Here is a 19,276-nt window from a genome sequence, read left to right as displayed (position 1 = left end):
TGGGCCATATGGTAATTCTATTTTTAGTTGTTTAAGGAACCTCCATACTCCTCTCCATAGTGGCTGTACCAATTTACATTCCCACCAACAGTGCAAGAGGGTTCCCTTTTCTCCACACCATCTCCAGCATTTGTTGTTTGTAGATTTTCTGATGATGCCCTTTCTGACTGGTGTGAAGTGATAGCTCATTGTAGTTTTGATTTGCATTTCTCTAATAACGAGTGATGTAGAACAGCTTTTCCCGTGCCTCTTGGCCATCTGCATGTCTTCTTTGGAGAGATGTCTATTTAGGTCTGGGAGCTGGGGTTTTATCTTGATGGTTATCCATGTTTAAAGGTTTTAAGTAGAGGAGAGATGCAATCAACTTGTACTTTAGACAAATCATGCTGGCTGCTATGCAGAGTCTGGAGATGAACAAGGCAGAAGGAAGAGGTAGGGAGATCAGCTGGATGGCTTTTCCAGTGAACTGGGTGAGAAAGAATTTCCTAGTGCCAGAATATTTTAGTAACAGTGCTATTAGGTAGAGGTAATATTAAACTATTTAACAATCAGTTTGGCATGAGCACTAACTCATCAGGATGGATGGTAGCTTCAGCACTGAGCAGGGTCTGCAGACGTCTCTCTGCTGGGCCAGGCTGGATAGACAGGTGGAACACAGGTGAGGCCAACACAACCGGGGCTTAGACTAGCAGCTCTTTGCAACCAGTATGGAAGTATTTCAATATTTCAGCGCCAGACGCAACTGTAGTAGTCTGGGAATGTGGTATGGAGAGCCAGGGAAAGATTCAGGAGATGGTCAGGGAAGAGAAGGCTTACATGTGGGGAATGCGTGAGGTGAGCAAAAGGGAGGGGTTAGCGATTAGGCTCTGGGCTCTGCTTGGGCAACCAGGGAAACTCATTCATTTATTCAGCACTTTATGTTTAAGACACCTGAGAGATTTGAGATGTCACGAGGGCCGTTGGATATGTGAGGCAGGAACGCGGGAAATATGTGGGCTGCAGAAATAAATGTGGGAGTTTTCAGTACATCATTTGAAGCTAAAGAGTGGATGAGGTCCCCAAAGGAGAGACAATAGAACCCAGGATGGAGGCCTGATCAACTCTGCCATTTAGAGTTTGTCAAGAGGAAAAGGAGCCTTTGATGGCAGAAAGAGTGGCTACTATTGTACAAGGAAAACGAATCCTGTGAGGTTTCGGAAGCTAAGAGCGGAGAGTGTTTCCAGGAGGAGGGAGTGGCCGGCTGTGTTCTAAGCTGTGGAGAGAGTGAGTAAGAAAGAGAGGACTGGAGACTCTCAGGGATTTAGCAGCACAGAGATTGTTGGTGACCTTGATAAGAGCAATTTCAGTGGGCGGTGAGCACAGAGGTCAGACTGTCTAGCACTGGAGGTGAATGAGAGGTGGGGAGGTAGAGATGGTGTGTCCAAGACAACTTCTTGCAGTGATGTGGGACTTGGATTTTTTTTTTTTTTTTAAAGGGAAGAGGCTTAAGCAAGTTTAATTGCTAGTAGGAGAAGCAGTAAGGTATTTTAATAGATTCCAGGGGTCAGCAAACTAGGGCTACTGCCTGTTTTTATAAATAAAATTGTATTGGAACCCAGCCACTCCCATTCATTTATGTATTATCTATGACTGTTTTTATGCTGTAACAGCTTACTTACTTTAGTAGTTGTGAAAGACACCCTATGACACAAAACCAAAAATATCTACTCTCTGACCCCCTTACAGAAAAAGTTTGTTAGCCCCTGGGTTAAACTAAAGTATTACATGCCCTTTTAATTTCCACAGAAATGCAAATAAATACATACCATATCTAAATGCATACATAATGACATACACTAACAATTTCCCAAGTCAAAAGTGCTACGGAAATTCTCCTTCATTCGTTTACCAATTTATCAATTAAAAAACAAAGACAAAAAGACGTAGCTACTGCTCTTCTGCGCATACTACATACCTGTTGTTGACAATATAAAGTAAACACATTTTATTCACTGCAGCACACCTAGTACCTGGCGCTGAGCCTGACATGTGATAGGTGCCCAATAAACACTGGTTGAAGCAAAGAAGAGAAGGAACCAGGTGCTATACTAGGGAATTGCCTGGGGCAATGGGTAGGGGAGATTTTGAGATTGGGGTAAATAGCAGAGGATTCCCTATGTACATGAACTTAGCACCATCCCAGTGAGGTTTGTGGGGGCTGGAATAGATCACATTCCTCTCGAATTAATCTGGAAAGTGAGGGGGAAATGGCTTGGGGGGATCTGGCTAAAGCTGAAGAGTATCCTTGATGTGAAAACAAAATCACAAAGTGGCAGTTTGTAGTTTGGCAGCAGGAAAGGGCAGTCTGCACAGTTCTTTATTTGTTGTGATGAAACAGAAAGTAGAGATGAGCTGAATTTATGTACAGTTCAAGCCAACTTATTCCTCAGGAGCATGTGTTGCTCTGTTAAAAAGTAGGTTAAAGTAACAAGTCAAAAAATGAAAATTTCCAAAAACATTTTGTTTCACTGAAAACAAGCATATATAAGTTGCCCAATCTTTTGACATAGGAGCAAGGCTTTTGAGCACAGGGCATCACTCTTAAATAAAGAACATCCATAACATTAACTGAGATTTAGGTGTCTTTAAAGGAGAATGAAAACTTATAGATAAAGGGGAAGCGATCTGAGTGCAGAATTCTTCTAGAGTTTTTCCCACAATCTTTTGCAGCTATATCGCTCACACTTTATGAAGCTTTTGACTTGTTCACTAGAAACAAATCTTTTCTTTATCTTCATATTTCATCTATTTATGTAATATTTAATGATATCACATCATTAAAATAACAAAATGCAAGTGTCATAAACAGACGTAGGAAACAACTGCTTCACATGGAGGATACAATTCATATCAGAAGGTAACCTACTAACCTTGTTCTGTGGTGGGAATGCTGGGGTACAAAGGGAATAGGCGGTGATTCTGGTGACTCCAGGAAAGGGAGGCAAGTTAAGAGTGTTTTTCAGGACTTCCCTGGTGGCGCAGTTGTTAAGAATCCGCCTACCAATGCAGGGGACACGGGTTTGAGCCCTAGTCTGGGAAGATCCCACATGCCGCAGAGCAACTAAGCCTGTGTGCCACAACTACTGAGCCCACGTGCCACAACTACTGAAGCCCGCATGGCTAAAGCCTGGGCTTCACAACAAGAGAAACCACCACAATGAGAAGCCCATGCACCACAACAAAGAGTAGTCCCCGCTCTCCATAGCTAGAGAAAGCTCAGGCGTAGCAACGAAGACCCCACACAGCCAAAAATAAATAATAAATAAATAAATTTATTTAAAAAAAAAAAAAAAAAGATTGTTTCTCTGTGAGTGTGGTACAAGCATGTTACAGGGCCCCAGCTGGTGCTCCCTGAGTCACTGACAAGCTGCCCGCATGGCTGGGTCGCCTGAATGTTGACTTGGGGCAGCTGTCCCAAGTCATCACACTCTAGGGACTGTGCAGTATTGTGCCCTGGAAAGCATGCATTCAACATTTGCTTTAGCTTCTTCTGGAATGTAGTATGTGGAATAATAGATGACTCCTCTTAACAATGCAACTACCAGAGAATTACAACTGATGAGAGACCAGCCTTATATATCCCATAGCAGATTTAGCTTTGCAAGGCACATTTAACGTTCTCAAACTGCTGAATCTAGAGAGAGACAGTAAAATCTCTGTAAGCATATTCTGGCAGCAAGTCACCGGGTAACTAACAAAGAACACCCAAAATAGCAGGCAAAGATGACTGAACAATACAAAAGTCGAGAATCTAAGCAGTGGTTACTATATTACCATGAACTGAGACTGGGGAGCCCACGTTTTGCAGCAAAGGCCCAGCCGGCTTTCTAATTTATTTTATGCTAAAATTGGGTTGATAAGAAATGACCCTATTCTCTGCTGTCAATACTTTGGAAAAATTTTCCCATAAAAAGGTTATTGTATTTTTTACATATCTCTGTGTTCTCCTGGGCAACATTCCTTGGGGCCAGGGACTACCTTTTTTCATCTATTGATGCTGCCTTAGCATGTTACTTGTTGTGAAGTAGTTAGTTATAAAAATGAGATTTGATTAAATTGAAAATTGTTATGTACATATTACTTATTATCGCTTTACAGATATAACAGGAAAAAATATTAATGTTGGTGCTGAAAGTTCACTTCAAGTAAATGGTGGTGGTACTTGACTTTACTTATATTATTTTCCCCACTATTTTATGTCTTTCTACCTGATATCTCTTCTTTATTTCCATCTATGTTTCTTTATTACTAAACCAAGAAAAACAGGGATAAGAGTAGGGCTAGGCCATACTTGGCTGGAATAGTAAAGAAATTGTGTGGGATTTTGGTGAGAAAATCCTGAAGCATACAGGTCTGCATCTTCCCTTTGAGGCATGTGGAGGGGTCTGCTTCTAAAGAGTTTTATTAGCAACTAATCAAGATGCTTTTGTACAAGGCTCCTGATTAGCTGTTGGTATACTAAGAGTGAATCAGAGTTAGCGTAGTTTCTGATTTCTTTTACATTGTCAATGTGGATGATCATTTTTTACTGCTGGGGGTGTGGTGGTGGGGAGTGAGGGAATGTTCCTTTCCTGCTCCTGATGTCTCAGTCCCGTCAAGAGAGCTCTTAGGGTCATTTCAGCCCTGCTTCTTTACTGACTCTGCCCCAGGGTGATCAAGTGACTTATATAGAAAGCTTGAAAAGAATTAAGTGAGCATGCTTGCCTTGACTAATTCTGTTCTCTCCCTTGAGAGTGTGAGTGAGTGTCTACTGTTTCTCTCATTCTGTGTATTACGAGTTAATAAATCTGCCCAATTCTGGGGTTCCGTTATGTGATCATTGAGTTCAAACTGGATTCTCAAGCCAGAGTTATCCACAGTAACAAGAATATTCGGCCCTCCATCTTTTCTCTTTTATCTTATTTCCTAATTTATTCCAAACGAAATGGAATTAAGGCATTGTACTTGCTGGAAGGTAATGAAAAGACCCTAACGTTTGGTGCATTACCTGGGAACACTGAGAGATAAAAAGAAAGGAGCAGACATTTTGGAGAGGAAAATGTCCATGTGGAAAATATTTTGGTACTGCCAAGGAAGGTAGTCTAGTGCCTTGGTCTTTAATGTATGGTGGGAAGTTGAGACCTTTGACTGTTTGAAAATATTTAGGTTTGTGCAGTATACTGCTGAAGCCTAGAAAAGGTTTAATGCATGCTGTATAAGTGTCCTCCGTGCTTGCTGGGAGACTAATAAACTTGGAGGCTTTGCACAATAGAAATTTACTATCTCACAGTTGTAGAGGCCGGAAGTGTGACATCAAGGTGTCAGCAAGGCTGCTCTCCCTACAGATGCTCTAGGGGAGATTCTATCCCTGCCTCTTTCAGCTTCTGGTGGTGGCCAGCTTCCTTGGCTTGAGGCCACATCACTCAGTTTTTGTCTCTGTCTTCACATCACCCCCTTTCTGTGTCTGTATCTTCTCTTTTGTCTGTCTCAAATGTCCCTCTGCCCTTCTTGTATAATAAGGACAATTGTCATTCTATTTAGGACCCATCCAGATAATATAGGATGGAAATCCCATCTCAAGATCCTTAATGACATTTGCAAAACCTTTTTTTTCAAACGAGGTAACAGTCAAGGATTAGGACATGGGTATATCCTTTTGGGGGCCACCATCCAACCCACTATACCAGCCGTAAGATACTTTGATTTTGGCTGATGGCTGCAGCTTATGGCGTGGGAGAGTGGCTGTTTCTTTAGAGCCACTTAAGTAAAAGTCTGACATAAAGAAAAGGGGCGTTAGGGAGTTGCAGGTGACTGAGCAATACCTGGAGCGGAATGAATAAGGCACCTGGAGGGTCTTTAGTATACAGAGACCTTTACCTGGCACTTGACTTGAGAGTGTGCAGGAGTTTACAGGGCAGAAAAGTCTCAGGCAGCCGTCCACCTTGCCTTACTCTTCAGGTACAGTTTTTCCCAAGCAGGCTTGACCGAGACAAAGACTCAATTGTAAGGAAAACCTGTTTTGTAGAACTTGTCGGCATTGACACATATGGTCTACCGTAGGCTCAAGTGACTCCCTTTACATGTGGACCCAAGCTGACACTGGATTTGTCAATTATGTTGGAGAAAGAAATGTTCTCTTAAAGCCCTGTGGTCTACGCAATTCCATAGCAGGAGGCAGTGAAAATGGCCATGGCGGCATAGGATTGTCAAATCTACACATCAGAACTGGAGGTGTAATGTCACTCGACAGAAGCCATAATCAGTTCAGTACTGCAGTGTGAACCACAAGGTCATCAAGGAGGAAGGATAACTCAAGAGTCCACGTGTGACAGATGCTCAGGGCTGTGCACTGCACATGGCAAATTCATAGTGACAAATCAACGTGAGGCTAAAAGATTCCTCCTGGTTCGAAGTTGGCAGGTCAGAAATTTCAAATAAATGGCATAGACTAATGGACATCCTAGTGAGGCTAAAACGAAAGAGACTTTATCTTTCTCTCAAATGCCACTGAGTTTCTGCTATGTTCTTTGGTCGAATTCTGTACTGGATTCTGGGAACAAAAATGTGCCTAGTTTCACGCTTCTAGGAGTGGGGGATTGGCTTGCTTTTGAGATTGTTTTTAAATTTTGGGGATAGTGCTGTAAAATCAAATTGTATCTTAGGAACTCTTTAGACTCTTTAAAAGCATGGTTCATGAGGGACTTGATAAACTGATAAAACAGCCAAGGCCCTAAGAGACCCACACCCGTGTCAGTGACAGAAGTCCAAGCTACAGATACTGAAAGAGCCCTCAGTCCCATTCAGGCAGTTAAAGCCCTGTCACTGAGAATGAACCAAATGTACATTTGGGAGGATTGTTTATGGACATTTAAGACTTTGGATTTTTAACCCACAGTAACAAGGACACTTGATTTCAAAATTGGGCTTTAATACTTTGGGACCTTAATTCATAAGAGCGTTTAATGTGTGCCCTTTTAATTTCTCTGTGAAGAATTTGATACCGGCAAAGGTGTACTTTCAAATTTGCAACATTTCTATGATTTCTGAATTGTATTACTGGATGCTTTTATGTATTTAACCTTAGTGTGTCATTTAACCTCATCAACTTTCTGTGGTTAGCTGTGCTGTGGATGGCTGGTAGAACAAAAAGTTGCTTCTGATCATTGGATATGAGTAGCCCTGGAGTTAATTTAAATTAATGCAATTTCTCACCCATATCAGAGACTTCTGGGATGAAACTCTAAGTCGTCCACCAGCAGTTCCCGGAGGCCACTCAAATGAGTAGCCCCATAAAAGTGTGAGCAGGACTGTCCTGATAAAGGTCTATTCTTTTTCCTGAAGGGAGAGCGATATTCCCTTAATTACAGGCTTAAAGGCATAGTTGAGTGGGTTAAGAGATTGAAAAAACCAGGGAAGCATTAGTGACAATTTCCCTTCTCGTTCCTAATGGTACCTCCATGTGAAGGGAATTTGATTAGTATAACTTTTAACTTCCCTGCTCTTATATTCACTGACACTGGCTGGGTGAGGTGACCTACTTGACTGGCAAAGTTAGGAAGAATAACTGGCCATGCTTTGCTAAGCTCTTCTTTCCTTCATCTTGGGAGTGAGTCTGGTGATAGAGAGACAAAAGTTCTCTGCTCCACTGTGGACACGCCCCTTTCACATGGGTTTGCCTGGAACCAACTTGCTGCAACAAAGTGTGTAAGTCTGGATAATTCTAGAATTCAGTTGACAGACTCACTTGGCTGTCTCATGAAGCCCCTTTTTCCAACATGGGCTCTAACAGTAAAAAGTGACATGATGTGTGGGCTCCAGTGCAAAATGAAACTATAGTGCCTCTTGTTCAAACTGCAAAGAAAAAGTGTTGTTGAAAGTATTTGCACTGGGGTGCATAGTGTCCTCCCCAAATTCATGTTCACCTGGAACCTGTGAATGTGCCCAAGTAAATTCTTTTTTCAGATAGAATCGAGATAAGATGACATCATACTGGATTAGGGTGAGCCCTAAATGGGTTTTATGGGTTGTTCTCTCTTCTCTTTTTCATATATGTCATCTTTTTCAGCAGAAGTGTTTGGCTAATATTGGGAAGTGACAAGAGTAAGCAAGGATATGATAAGAGTCCTTGGACATTCTTGTTTCTTAAAAAACAACTGCTTTCTTTCTGTGTTAGAAGTAAGTTCAGATTCAGATGGAAAGCATGGCCTCCCGGAGCTGTTAACCCCTTCACTTAGTCTTGGATGTGACCAGTAGCACAGAATTCTGGTGGAACTCAGTAAGACTCCAAATGGGTACCAAATAAGCATGTCATGGAAAGCACACCATAAGCAGGGTGAAAACTAGATGTGAATGGGGCAGCAGGAATGGTGGCAGACACACATATTGCACATGTCTCCTCTGCTCATGCGTATATTTTATTGTCCCATAAATTTTACTTACAAAACGTAAGTTCAAAGATAAAATCATTAAGAATTTCAAGACAGCAATAGCAGAGCATGAAAGCAAGCAAGCGTGGGGCCCTTCTGAGCATGGTTCATGCGGGACTTGATCAACTGGTAAAAGAGTCAAGGCTCTGAGATGCCCACACCGTGTCAGTGACAGAAGTCCAAGCTAGAGATATTGAAGGAGCCCTCAATGCCACTCAGGCACTGAAAGCCCTGTCAGTGAGAATGAACCAAAATGTAAATTTAGGAGGATAATTTATGGACATTTAGGACTTTGGATTTTTAACCCACAATAACAAGAAAACTTCATTTCAAAAGAAAGTGTGAGGTCTTCAAGTTTGCTTTGGTTATTGAGGGTCCTTTGTGGTTCCATATCAATTTTGGAGTCGTTTCTTCTATTTCTGCAAAAATAGGGGATTTTGATAGGCATTGCATTAAATCTGTAGATAGCTTTGTGTAATATGGACATTTTAACAATAGTTCATGAACAAGAGATGTCTTTCCATTTATTTATGTCTTCCTTAATTTCTTTCAGTAACACTGTAGGTTTCAGTGTACAAGTCTTTCATGTCTTTGGTTAAGCTTATTCCTAAGTATTTTATTCTTTTTGATGCTATTGTAAATGGAATTGTTCTCCTAATTTCTTTTTCGGATTGTTCATTGCTAATGTGCAGAAATGCAAGTGATGCGTATATGTTGATTTCATATTCTGCAAACAAACTTTGCTAAGTTGTTTTACTAGTTCTAATAAATTTTTTGTGAAATATTTAGCATTTTCTACATCTTTTTCAATCGTTTCCCTTTCAGCCTAAGTGTATCCTTCAATCTAGGGGACATTTTGACCTCCATCTTAGGCTTTCATGTTAATTCTCAACTTATTCAGAGTCTTAGTTGGTTAGTGTTCTCCTTATTGTTTGCCACTTTGGAGAATCCAACAACATGTTCTACTCAAGGTGAGACCTCTTTTCTCTTCCACCTCTGAAGCTGAATATCACTTATTACTTACTTCATTCTCTTAGAACTTAGCATTCGAAGTTTCAATGGTGATCTTTCTTAAAGGAGGTCAATATGCTCACCGAATTCAAGACCTCTGGTGAGTTGTGTCAAGTGTGTAGGAATCATATTAACTTGTTGGCTGTTAGCACCCCTGGAAACATTTCTAAAGTGGCGTTTGAGCTTGATATTCAGGTTTATTGGACACCGCATTAAAGAGTTTAACAGAATAAGAGTAGGCTGGTCTTTCCTAAAGCAGAGTTTATCCAAGGGTGACCTTGTAGCCAGCTGCATCAGGCTTATCCCCGTTGAGTCATTGAGTGCCCTCAACCCCCCTAAACTGTAAACTCCTTATAGACAAGAATTATGTTTTATAGCCCTTGTTCCCCTTCCCTATACCTAAACATGCCTGGAATAGAAGGTGCCTCTACGAACAGGTATTGCTTTATTTTAAACTACATTAAGTACATGTATATGTTCATTTCCCTGTGGGAAAGGAGGCTACATCCCACGGGATTCAAATATCAAGACTTTAAACTTCCTTGAACCCATAGATATATAAATAGTTGCATAACTATCCTCCCTCTAAACAACTCTAAGATGATCATATCAAAGTATGGTCATTAATTGTTTTTCATTGCAAACAGATAATAAGCAAAGTGAAAGGAACTTCTTCCACCAAAGTAAAGGCCAAAGTTCAAAAAGTCAAATGAATATGGGATTTGTTACTATTCTAAATAGTAAAGAACACTGACAAGAAATAACACAGTGCTGGTTGCTGTTATCATCTTTTCATTTTCCATTCCAGTTGTTTATATTATCTTCACGGGATTTCACTGAAGTTATCAAGGTTTTTTAATAGTCAAATTAAAAAACGAAATCCCTTGAAATGCCAATACAAAGAAAAATGAGTCAGAACATGAAAAAATGTTTTAGACAAGTTGACAACATATATTCTTTGCTCATTTCTCTTTTTGAGACAAGTTCCATCTTATTCACACCCACATGTACAATACACTGAATAAAATACAACCCCATCACTCGATGGTGATAAAAAAAGGAAAGACAAGCTGGTTCCAGAAAATTCCTCTATGTATTCCTAGTATCTTGTTGCATCTGGCAAAAAAGAGCATTTTGAAATATTCTCTAAAGTTTTGTATTTTATTTTATAATAATTTGCTTATTTATCTCAGTGTAAATATTAAAAACGCATGAGAAATATTTTAACATTTGGCATTTGACTATTCCTATCTATTTCCTTAATGTTTCCTTTGCCTCGTATGATGATCTTTTGGGATAGACAGCACATACCACTCTCATACTCCCCAGACTCTACAGCCCCATACACATGCAAAATAGCTCATGGGGATGTGTTAACATACACTTGGTTGAGGCAGGAAGGCTGTAGAATACATCGTTTTTACACCTCAACATTTTAAGTGTTTTTGGAATGTAACCCTAGTTTGAGTGCAAGATCCATCGATTTATCAAATGCATTTCAGGTATACCTAGGTATGTCCAGTCAAATGGTAAGGCTATATTACTGGGAGACTATTTACATGAGCAAGTGAAAAGACATCAGTGAAAGAATATATTATAACCAAGAGTCAGATATAATACATCAGTCAAATAGAATGTAGATCCCAGAAACATATCCACACATATAAGGACAATTGATTTTTCAACAGAGCTGCAAAGCCAACTTTGAGGAGAAAGGATAGTCTTCTTGACAAATGGTGCTGGAAGTATATAGCACACGGATATTGTGCCTAGATAGCCATATGCAAAAGTATGACCTTTGATCCCTACTTCACACCATATAAAGAATTAGCTAAATGTAGATCAAAACATAAATCTCTAAAACTTGGACAAAATCTTTTTGACCTTGGGTTAAGCAAAGATTTCCTAGAGATGACACCAAAAACAAGATCCATAAATGAAAAAAAGTGATAAATTGGGTTTCATCTTTGGAAGCCATTATTAATAAAAGAAAAGCCACAGGTTGGAAGAAAATATTTACAAATTATATACCTGAAAAGACTTGTGTCTCTAACACGTATAGAACTCTCAAAACTCAGTAATCAGAAAAATTTTTTTAAATTAACAATATGGGTAAAAATATTTAAAAAGAGATCCTGCCAAGGAGGTGTACGGATGCAAATAAGCACATGAAGTTGCTCAATGTAATGAATTATTATCTAAATGAAAATGAAAGCCCCAGGAGATGCCACTACACACCTATTGAACGGCTAAAATTAGAAAAGTCCAAGCACACCAAGTACTGGTGAGGCAGTGTAGGAACTGGAAGTCTTTTGCACTGCTAGTGGGAAGGAAAATGGTACAGTCACTTCAGTCAACAGTTTGGCTGTTTCTTTATAAGTTGAACATACACCTACCATATGATCCAGCCTTTCTGCACCTAGATATTTATGCAAGAAAAAGAAAGCATATGTTCATACAAAGACTTGTACGTGGATCATCATAGCATGTTTATTTTTAATAGACAGAATTGTAACAACCTCGAGCACCCATCAACAGGTGAATGAATAAACATACTGTGGTATACTCATACAGTGAAACACTACTCAGCAAAACAAAGTGATAAACTATTGATACCCACAAAAATATGAGTTACTCTCAAAATAATTACATTGAGTGAAAGAAGCCAGATAAAAGAGTCCTCACTGTGTGAATCCATTTATATAAATTTCTAGAAAACTGCAAACACATCTCTAACGACAGAAAGCATATCAGTGGTCACTTGGGGATGTGGAGGGGTGGAATGTGAGGGACAAAAAGGGGCTTTATGAATGAGGCATAAAAACACTTGCAAGTGATGGATATGTTCCTTTTCTTGATTGTGTTGGCAGTTCCATGGGGATATGCATATTTCAGAACTTAAATTGTGTTCTTTAAGTATGTGCAGTGTACTGTGTGTCTGTTCTATTTAACAGAGCCATTACAAAAAGGCTAAGAACAGATGTTTGTCTCAACAAATAAATGTAACAAAGAACAGAAAAGTCAAGTAGAGTATGATCTCTGTCAGTTGAATTTTCCTATAGTTGATTTCCCTCAAAAAATATATCCCAGTTCGTAAAAGAGGTGGGACTCTTAATAAAAGGTAAAAAACACCGGAAAAGCCATCAGCAGGGTGAGCTCCAGCTACTTTTCAATTGTGAGACACGAGGTGCACGGTGCAGACATGCTAGGATGTTTGTTCTTCCTGCCCAATAATTTAGAGAGGATATTAAACACCCCTGTTAAATGCCTGCAAGTGATGGCCAGAGTGGAGTTTGGAGAATGATGGCTGTGATCTTTAATATGGTTGTGCCTTTGTAAAGAGTCTCACTCAGAATTTCCAGGGTAATTTTGGAGTCAACTTTTTTTTGTTTTTTGGATGATATATATGTCTAACTCACCTCAAGAATATATCCACGTAGACTTGAAGTTAGGGACCAGCTGGTGTAAATTTGTGTGGTTATCTCCTGACCTAACCTTTTAGCTTCTCTTTGTTCCTTGATTGTAGTTAAGCTTCATCTTGCCTCAGGGCCTTTGTATTTGCTGTTTTGGAAATATTATTTCCAGAAAAATTGTCCATAAATGATTCCTTTCTATTCTTTGGCACTCATCTCTTAAAGATATTTTTTCCTTGATTGTCCTACTAGCCTAACTCAGTCCCAATTTATCAGATTACCTTACTTCTTTCACAGAATAATAATCAAAACAAATATTATCTTTGGTGCCTCTTTGTGTTTAAATGAACTTCTTCCCAAGGAACTCAAGCCCCACAGTGATAGAGGTTGTTACCTTTCTTATCCCTTATTCTGTGTCTTCGAACTGTGTCTGGCATGTAGTAATCACTCGAGGCCTGTTGACTGTGTAAAGAATATGTGAGTAGATGAACAGATTTGGAGTTATTTGAGGTTGCTCTTAATGATGGCTGGTGTTGGTGATTAAATTAAAACTGTAGGTTTTAGAGTTGGAAGTGATCTTGCTGAGTCTCACAGCTACGGCAAAACTCTCCCCACTGTAGCATCCCTGACAGATGATCAAGTCTGAGCTTGAATAACTGTATATGAAAGACCCTAGCCAGGGCAACCTCCTAGCTTTCTTCCAAGCAGGTCACAACCTTCCATGGGAGTTTGCTCCCTATTATTCAGCTGTATAGGAGAAAACGGTTTGATTTACCCAGAATCATCTTCTCTCAGTCTCCTTGTTCTAGTTCCTAGAGAATAGACAGGACAGAGTTTCCTCTATATTACATCCTTTGGGTTTGCATCCCTGCTTGTAACAAAATAAGCACCGTGCTATGGCAAAATTCCCCTTGATTGTCTGCCACTTGTTGCTACAATGTTTGTTAGTGTTTAGAAATAATTTGTGTTAATGTTCCACATTATAATTGATGGAGTACAGAAATAAAAGAGATCTCGGGGTTATGTCAGAAGCAATCAGACAGCTATTTTAACTTACGCTTTTAATGTATTTAATGCTGACACTGTGAGGAATTGAGCGGTATAGTCACCGCGTTATTGCCATTGCTGAAAAAATGTATTTATGGTGAAATTTATGGTAATTTTGAAAACATTAGCTGATGGGGGAATTGTCAGCTACATCTTAGAGCTCTGAGCATTTCTCGAAAAGTTGTGATACGAAACACCTCTGCCTTTTCTTGTATTTCTGTTATGTTCAGCTACTTCACAAAAAGCATTCTTCATATTCCTGAAATAATGATGGGCTTAGTTGAGATTCTTTTGGGTCCTAAGGGAACAATATGTGTGCATAATAGTGTCGAGTTACACAGAGCCTGGATGTTTGGCTCCAGACTGAAAGCCCCATGGAGTCGTTTTTTCACATCTGTTCACCAATGTGTATGAATGGGAGAAAACCAAAGTTCTGGTTTGTTCGATCAAGGGGAGCCACACTCCTTTTACTTTTGCTGTGACAAACAAGTAAAAAGGTGTAAAATATCTGAAAAGAGCCTTTTCGTGTTTGGTAGAACGCTTAAGTGGGATGTAGAGAATATACAACAAAAAGAAAAGCAAGTGAGTACTGCTGGCAAACTTTTTCAAGGACAGCTAACAAAATAATATATAATAGTAGTAACAAAAATAGTAAGATTGATTTTAAAAGCCTTAAGAGTGGCATGGATTCCTAAGCACTCTACCTGTATTAAATCCACGCCACAGCTCTGTAAAATGGGTGAGGTTATTAAGCCCTTGTTTTTCAAAGAGGAAGCGAAACACAAAGAAGTAACACTCCTGAAGTCCCACCACTAATAAGTGGTGGAGCTGGGGAAAAAAGATCCAGGCAAATTAATTTCAGAGTTAGTGCTCTTAACCAGTAGGTCATGTCCCACAGGTAATATTTGCACATTTTGAAATCACTTTACAAATACTATTTTTACCCTTAAAGTACACGGGGAATACCCAGGGAAATTGGCATTATAATTATTTTTATCTCTTTGCCAATAATCTGTTAACTTGTGGCAGTTCAGTATCCTTCCCCAACTTCGTAAAAATTCAACCTACAATCCAAAACAATAAGGGCTAGTGAAAATAAATGTCTTGTAAATCCAGTTCAAGAGAGCAACTAAAAAGTAAGGCCCCCAAGGATGTAAAATAGAAAGCAAAAGAAGAGACAAGAAGCCCAAACCTTATGATTAAGCTCCACGTTGTTAGGTAAAGGGGCATTTAATTAATGCTTCTTTAATACCTTGTGCACAGAGGCATGGCTCTACAGAAGCCAAGGAGTCTCCCTTTCATCACTGATTCATGGTACGCTTCTGGCAGGGTCACTTCCTTCTTTGAGCCTCAAAGCTTTTCATCAAGACAGTGAGGGAATTGGAACAAGGTTAGCTCTCACAAGCCAGCTCTCATGTTCTCTCATGTTACCTGTGAGTCTAGGCAAGTGCCGAATGTCTTTAACATGACAGATCATATTTTTTCTTAACCATTTCTCTTCTCCTGATTTTTACATAATCTCTAATACATAGTAGAATAGTAGAAAAGAAAAAATACCACACTGAAAAGTAACTGATACACTAACTTTCCATTCTCATTTCACTGCCAATTCAACCAAAAGCCTTCTGTAGAATTCTGATGCAGACCATGAAAACACACTGTAAGTGTTCCAAAGTCTTTTCCATATTTGGTAGTCCTGTGATTTCCATTGGCAGAACTATCTTGGACTGTCATCTGAAAATCTATCATAAAGAAATTAAGTGATAGGAATTCATGATATTGGAGAAAGAAATCCTTGAACTTATCTTACTGTGTGAACCTTCATCCATGTGCAAAATCAACAAGAAAGGTTAAACTTTAAAGGCAACATGTTCCCATGAATAGAAGGGAGAACATAACACAAATAATATACAGTGCTAACATTATGTACATACACATATATACAAGTGGTCTTGAAATATATTCCCAGATATTAATTGGATTAAAGTTTGGGGCAATAAAGCATTTTTTCTCATAGAGAACATTATTCTTTAAGGCACATACAGGCACACATATCTGCCCTGCTGGCCTCTCACAGTTTCAGCTGATTCCAGTCATGTCCCCAGGTCATTTCCCCATATATTTATTCTCGGATTAGTGATTTTTGAACAGGTGTTCATCTCTTTAGAAATACCTGTGCCATGACCGCAGAGTACTCAGATTTCTTTTTGGCATTTGGTGGCATATGATGGGGAAAGTGACAAGTTGTATGACAGGAGAGGTACAAGGTGAACCTTAGAGTAAGTAAGACTTTATGCATAGTTCTTAATCCCAAAAGGAAAAGAGAAGGATAGCAGCGAAAATCATTGGAATAAAGGACCTCTCAGATGAATCAGCATTAGGATAATTCATTGGTTACTGACTGTCCAGTCGTTTTAGGTTATAAAGTATTCCTGAGTGACTGCGTCACTTTATGAAAGGATCTACCTAACTATAGGTTTCTTTTGCTGGAGTTAGTTTATATGGCAATAATATGCTTAGAGAATGGCAATTGTGAATTCCCGTCTTCTCCAAATTGAAGACACTCGTTAAGGTACAAGTTTCCCCAAGACTGCAAATGATTTATTCGTACTATACTGACTGAGACTGTGTCTTACCATTCTTGTTTGTTAAAGGAGATAACAAGGCTAACTTTGAGTAGAGTAATAGCAAGATACTTAGAAAATACTTTCAGGTTAAGTTTTGTATACAAAGTTCAGTGTTTACCCACCAAAAGGAAATCAGCTCATTTAGTATTGCAGGAAATGCCTTCATACTTTTTCATTGCCACTAAAGGAATTTAAAACACCTGTTGGATATATTCCCTCCTAGAATGCCATTTGTACACTTATTCCTAATAGGACCTGTTATTTTAAATGCAAACTCATATTAGAAGGCTCAGAATTGATACTCAGTATTTTTAGTGATCACATGGTTTAGGGTTCTCAGATTTGGGCTCAGACTTGCATTTCAAGCATTGCAATCTGGGCTTGTTAAATGATTTCCTTGCAACCAGGAAAAATTGTTTATCTGAATCTAAAGTCCAATTAAAGAAATGTGATAGTGGTGATAGTGGTTGATGAAGCAGACTAGCATAGCAGCTAGGGCAATTATGGACAAGTTACATTTAACCTCTCTGTGCCTCAGTGTCTTCCTCTGAAACTGAGTTTCTTCATCAATGGTGATAAATACTGGTAACCAATCTGACAGAGTTATTGTAAGAAATGAAGGAGTTCACAAATTTCCTAAAGGCTTAATGTTTGGCTTGTCATTACTAAATGCTGGTAATTATTAGTAAAACAATACCCCTCTATTATTTATTATATCAAAATAATAATGATAAGGGCCTGTTATTTTAGTAGTTCTATTTTTTGGTCATATAGTTTAGACTAACTCATATTGTTTAAATGTGAAACCAAGAAGAAAAACAGTTTTGTTTTGTTTTTTTTCACCTGGTCAAGGAACCCAAATCACCTAATTCAGAAATGTTTCTAACTTGGCATCTGCTTTGAATCTGTCACAGCCAGAGAAAGTTTATTGTCTCAGAAAGTGACAGCCTTGTATTTGTGTAGCATAAAAAAGAAGATACATGCTAGATAAGATATAGACCCCTTATCATAGTCATGCCACATAGAGTGCAAAACTATTCCTGCTGGGTTCAAACATTGTGATCCAGAGCCTGCCATTGCTTATTATCAGGAGCAGGAAAGCGTAAGAACCATATGTGTTTGCCCTTAAGTTGGTCTACAACGCAGATACTGTCAATCAGCCTCTGATAGTACCCTCCCCGTGGACAACCTTCTGTGCTCTTTTGAGCATGCTCAGATGGAGTCTACCATCAGTGTGGTGGGAGTTCACTTGGCTTCAAGTGTGTCCACGTTGAAGGGTGAAATGAACAAATACTAACCAAATTTGTGGCTGTCCAAACTAGGAAAATAGTTAAAGAATCAGGACATGAATCAAGCAAATACTCATTTGGCGTCAACCCAATAAAAAAGCTTCTTGGTGAGAAAAAAGTTGCCAAAGATGAAAGCCCAGAATAGTGCTACTTTAGCCTAACCACAGTGTCAAAGCAAATAACACACATACACACAAACGCAAAAGGAAGCCCTCTTCACACTAATGCCCCAAAGTCCTTTATGGGTCTTCAAATTGAGCAGATTAGGTAGGTTGATGGTTGTCCTTTATGGACTGGGTCCACCTAACAAGACTGCTTACTAACAGAATATCTCTGTTTTGTCATTTAATAGACATCCCAAACTTAACATACCTTGCAATCAAATACACACATAGTCACTCATGCTTTTCCTGTAGACTTTCCAAAGCAGAAAAGGGCAGCTCCATTCTTCCTGGTGCTCAGTTACAAAATGTGATTCATCTTTGACTTTTTCCTTTCTCTCTCCTTTCACATCCAATACAGAAGCAAAATGTGTCGGCCCTATCTTTGAGATAGAACCAGAATTTGACAGTTTCTCGATTTTTCCACTATTATCACTCAGGATTAAGATTTCGTTGTCTGTCATCTTAATTATTATCCCTCTGAAATGTGTCCTTAACACAGTGGCCAGAGAACCCTTTGAGAATCTAAGTCAGAAGAATTATGTGACTTCAGTGTCTTCCCCTTCATTATAGTTGAAGCTGAAGTTCTTAAAATGCTGGAAAGTTGCTACATGATTACCCTCCACATTATATATTTGAGCTCATCTCCTCTACCTCTACTCCTTGCTCACTCTTTTCCAAACACCTTATACTCTTTAGTCCTTGATGTCCAACAAGTATAGTAGGCAGACATTTTCACTTGCTGTTCCCTTTACCTGAATTGCTGTTCTCTTTACTATCTACAGTACTCATCCACTCACTTTTTTTTTCACACACACACACTGTATTTTATTTTTACAAGAGATAAATAGACTGACGCCAAGCATTGTACATGGATGACCACAACAAAAACAACAATGATTGCAATTACCACACATGAAACACACTCATACTATGTCATAATATTGACATTCAGTCCAGTAATCCTCCACTGTAACAGCTCCTTTACTTTGCAGTGAAAATTGATTTGTATATTCTTTGCCTCTGAGTCCTTGTGGGATTTTTTTTCTTTAATTCAAACAGAAAGTCACAAAAATTATACTCATCCTCATCAGTTCACTCAGTCCCATGTAATTAATTTTTTTTTTTTCATCTTGATCTTTTGTTAGCACTTTTATGAGTTCGTCAGTTTTTCATTAGAGTTCTGAAAATGCTTATTCATTCAGTTCAGCAGTACAGTCAGTTACCAGAAACCTGTACTTGTCAGAGTCTTTTCCATGAATTTCTTGAAGATGAAACCCTTTT

The 19,276-nt window shown here is 39.0% G+C and overlaps 1 long non-coding RNA gene across 1 annotated transcript in view; it reads right to left on the bottom strand.

The window, feature by feature from the left end:
- Window positions 1-18,846, bottom strand: part of LOC309623784 — an 86,766-nt gene extending 67,920 nt beyond the window's left edge. Inside the window, exon 1 of the long non-coding RNA XR_014241640.1 lies at window positions 18,789-18,846. This is a non-coding gene — a long non-coding RNA (uncharacterized lncRNA). The remainder of the gene's footprint in view (window positions 1-18,788) is intronic.
- Between the last annotated feature and the right edge of the window lie 430 nt (window positions 18,847-19,276).

Source organism: Balaenoptera borealis, assembly GCF_965194805.1.
Source record: "Balaenoptera borealis genome assembly, chromosome: 2".
Lineage (NCBI taxonomy): Eukaryota > Metazoa > Chordata > Mammalia > Artiodactyla > Balaenopteridae > Balaenoptera > Balaenoptera borealis.
The sequence above is the reverse complement of the archived record's forward strand: the minus strand, read 5'-3'. Positions and strand labels throughout refer to the sequence as shown.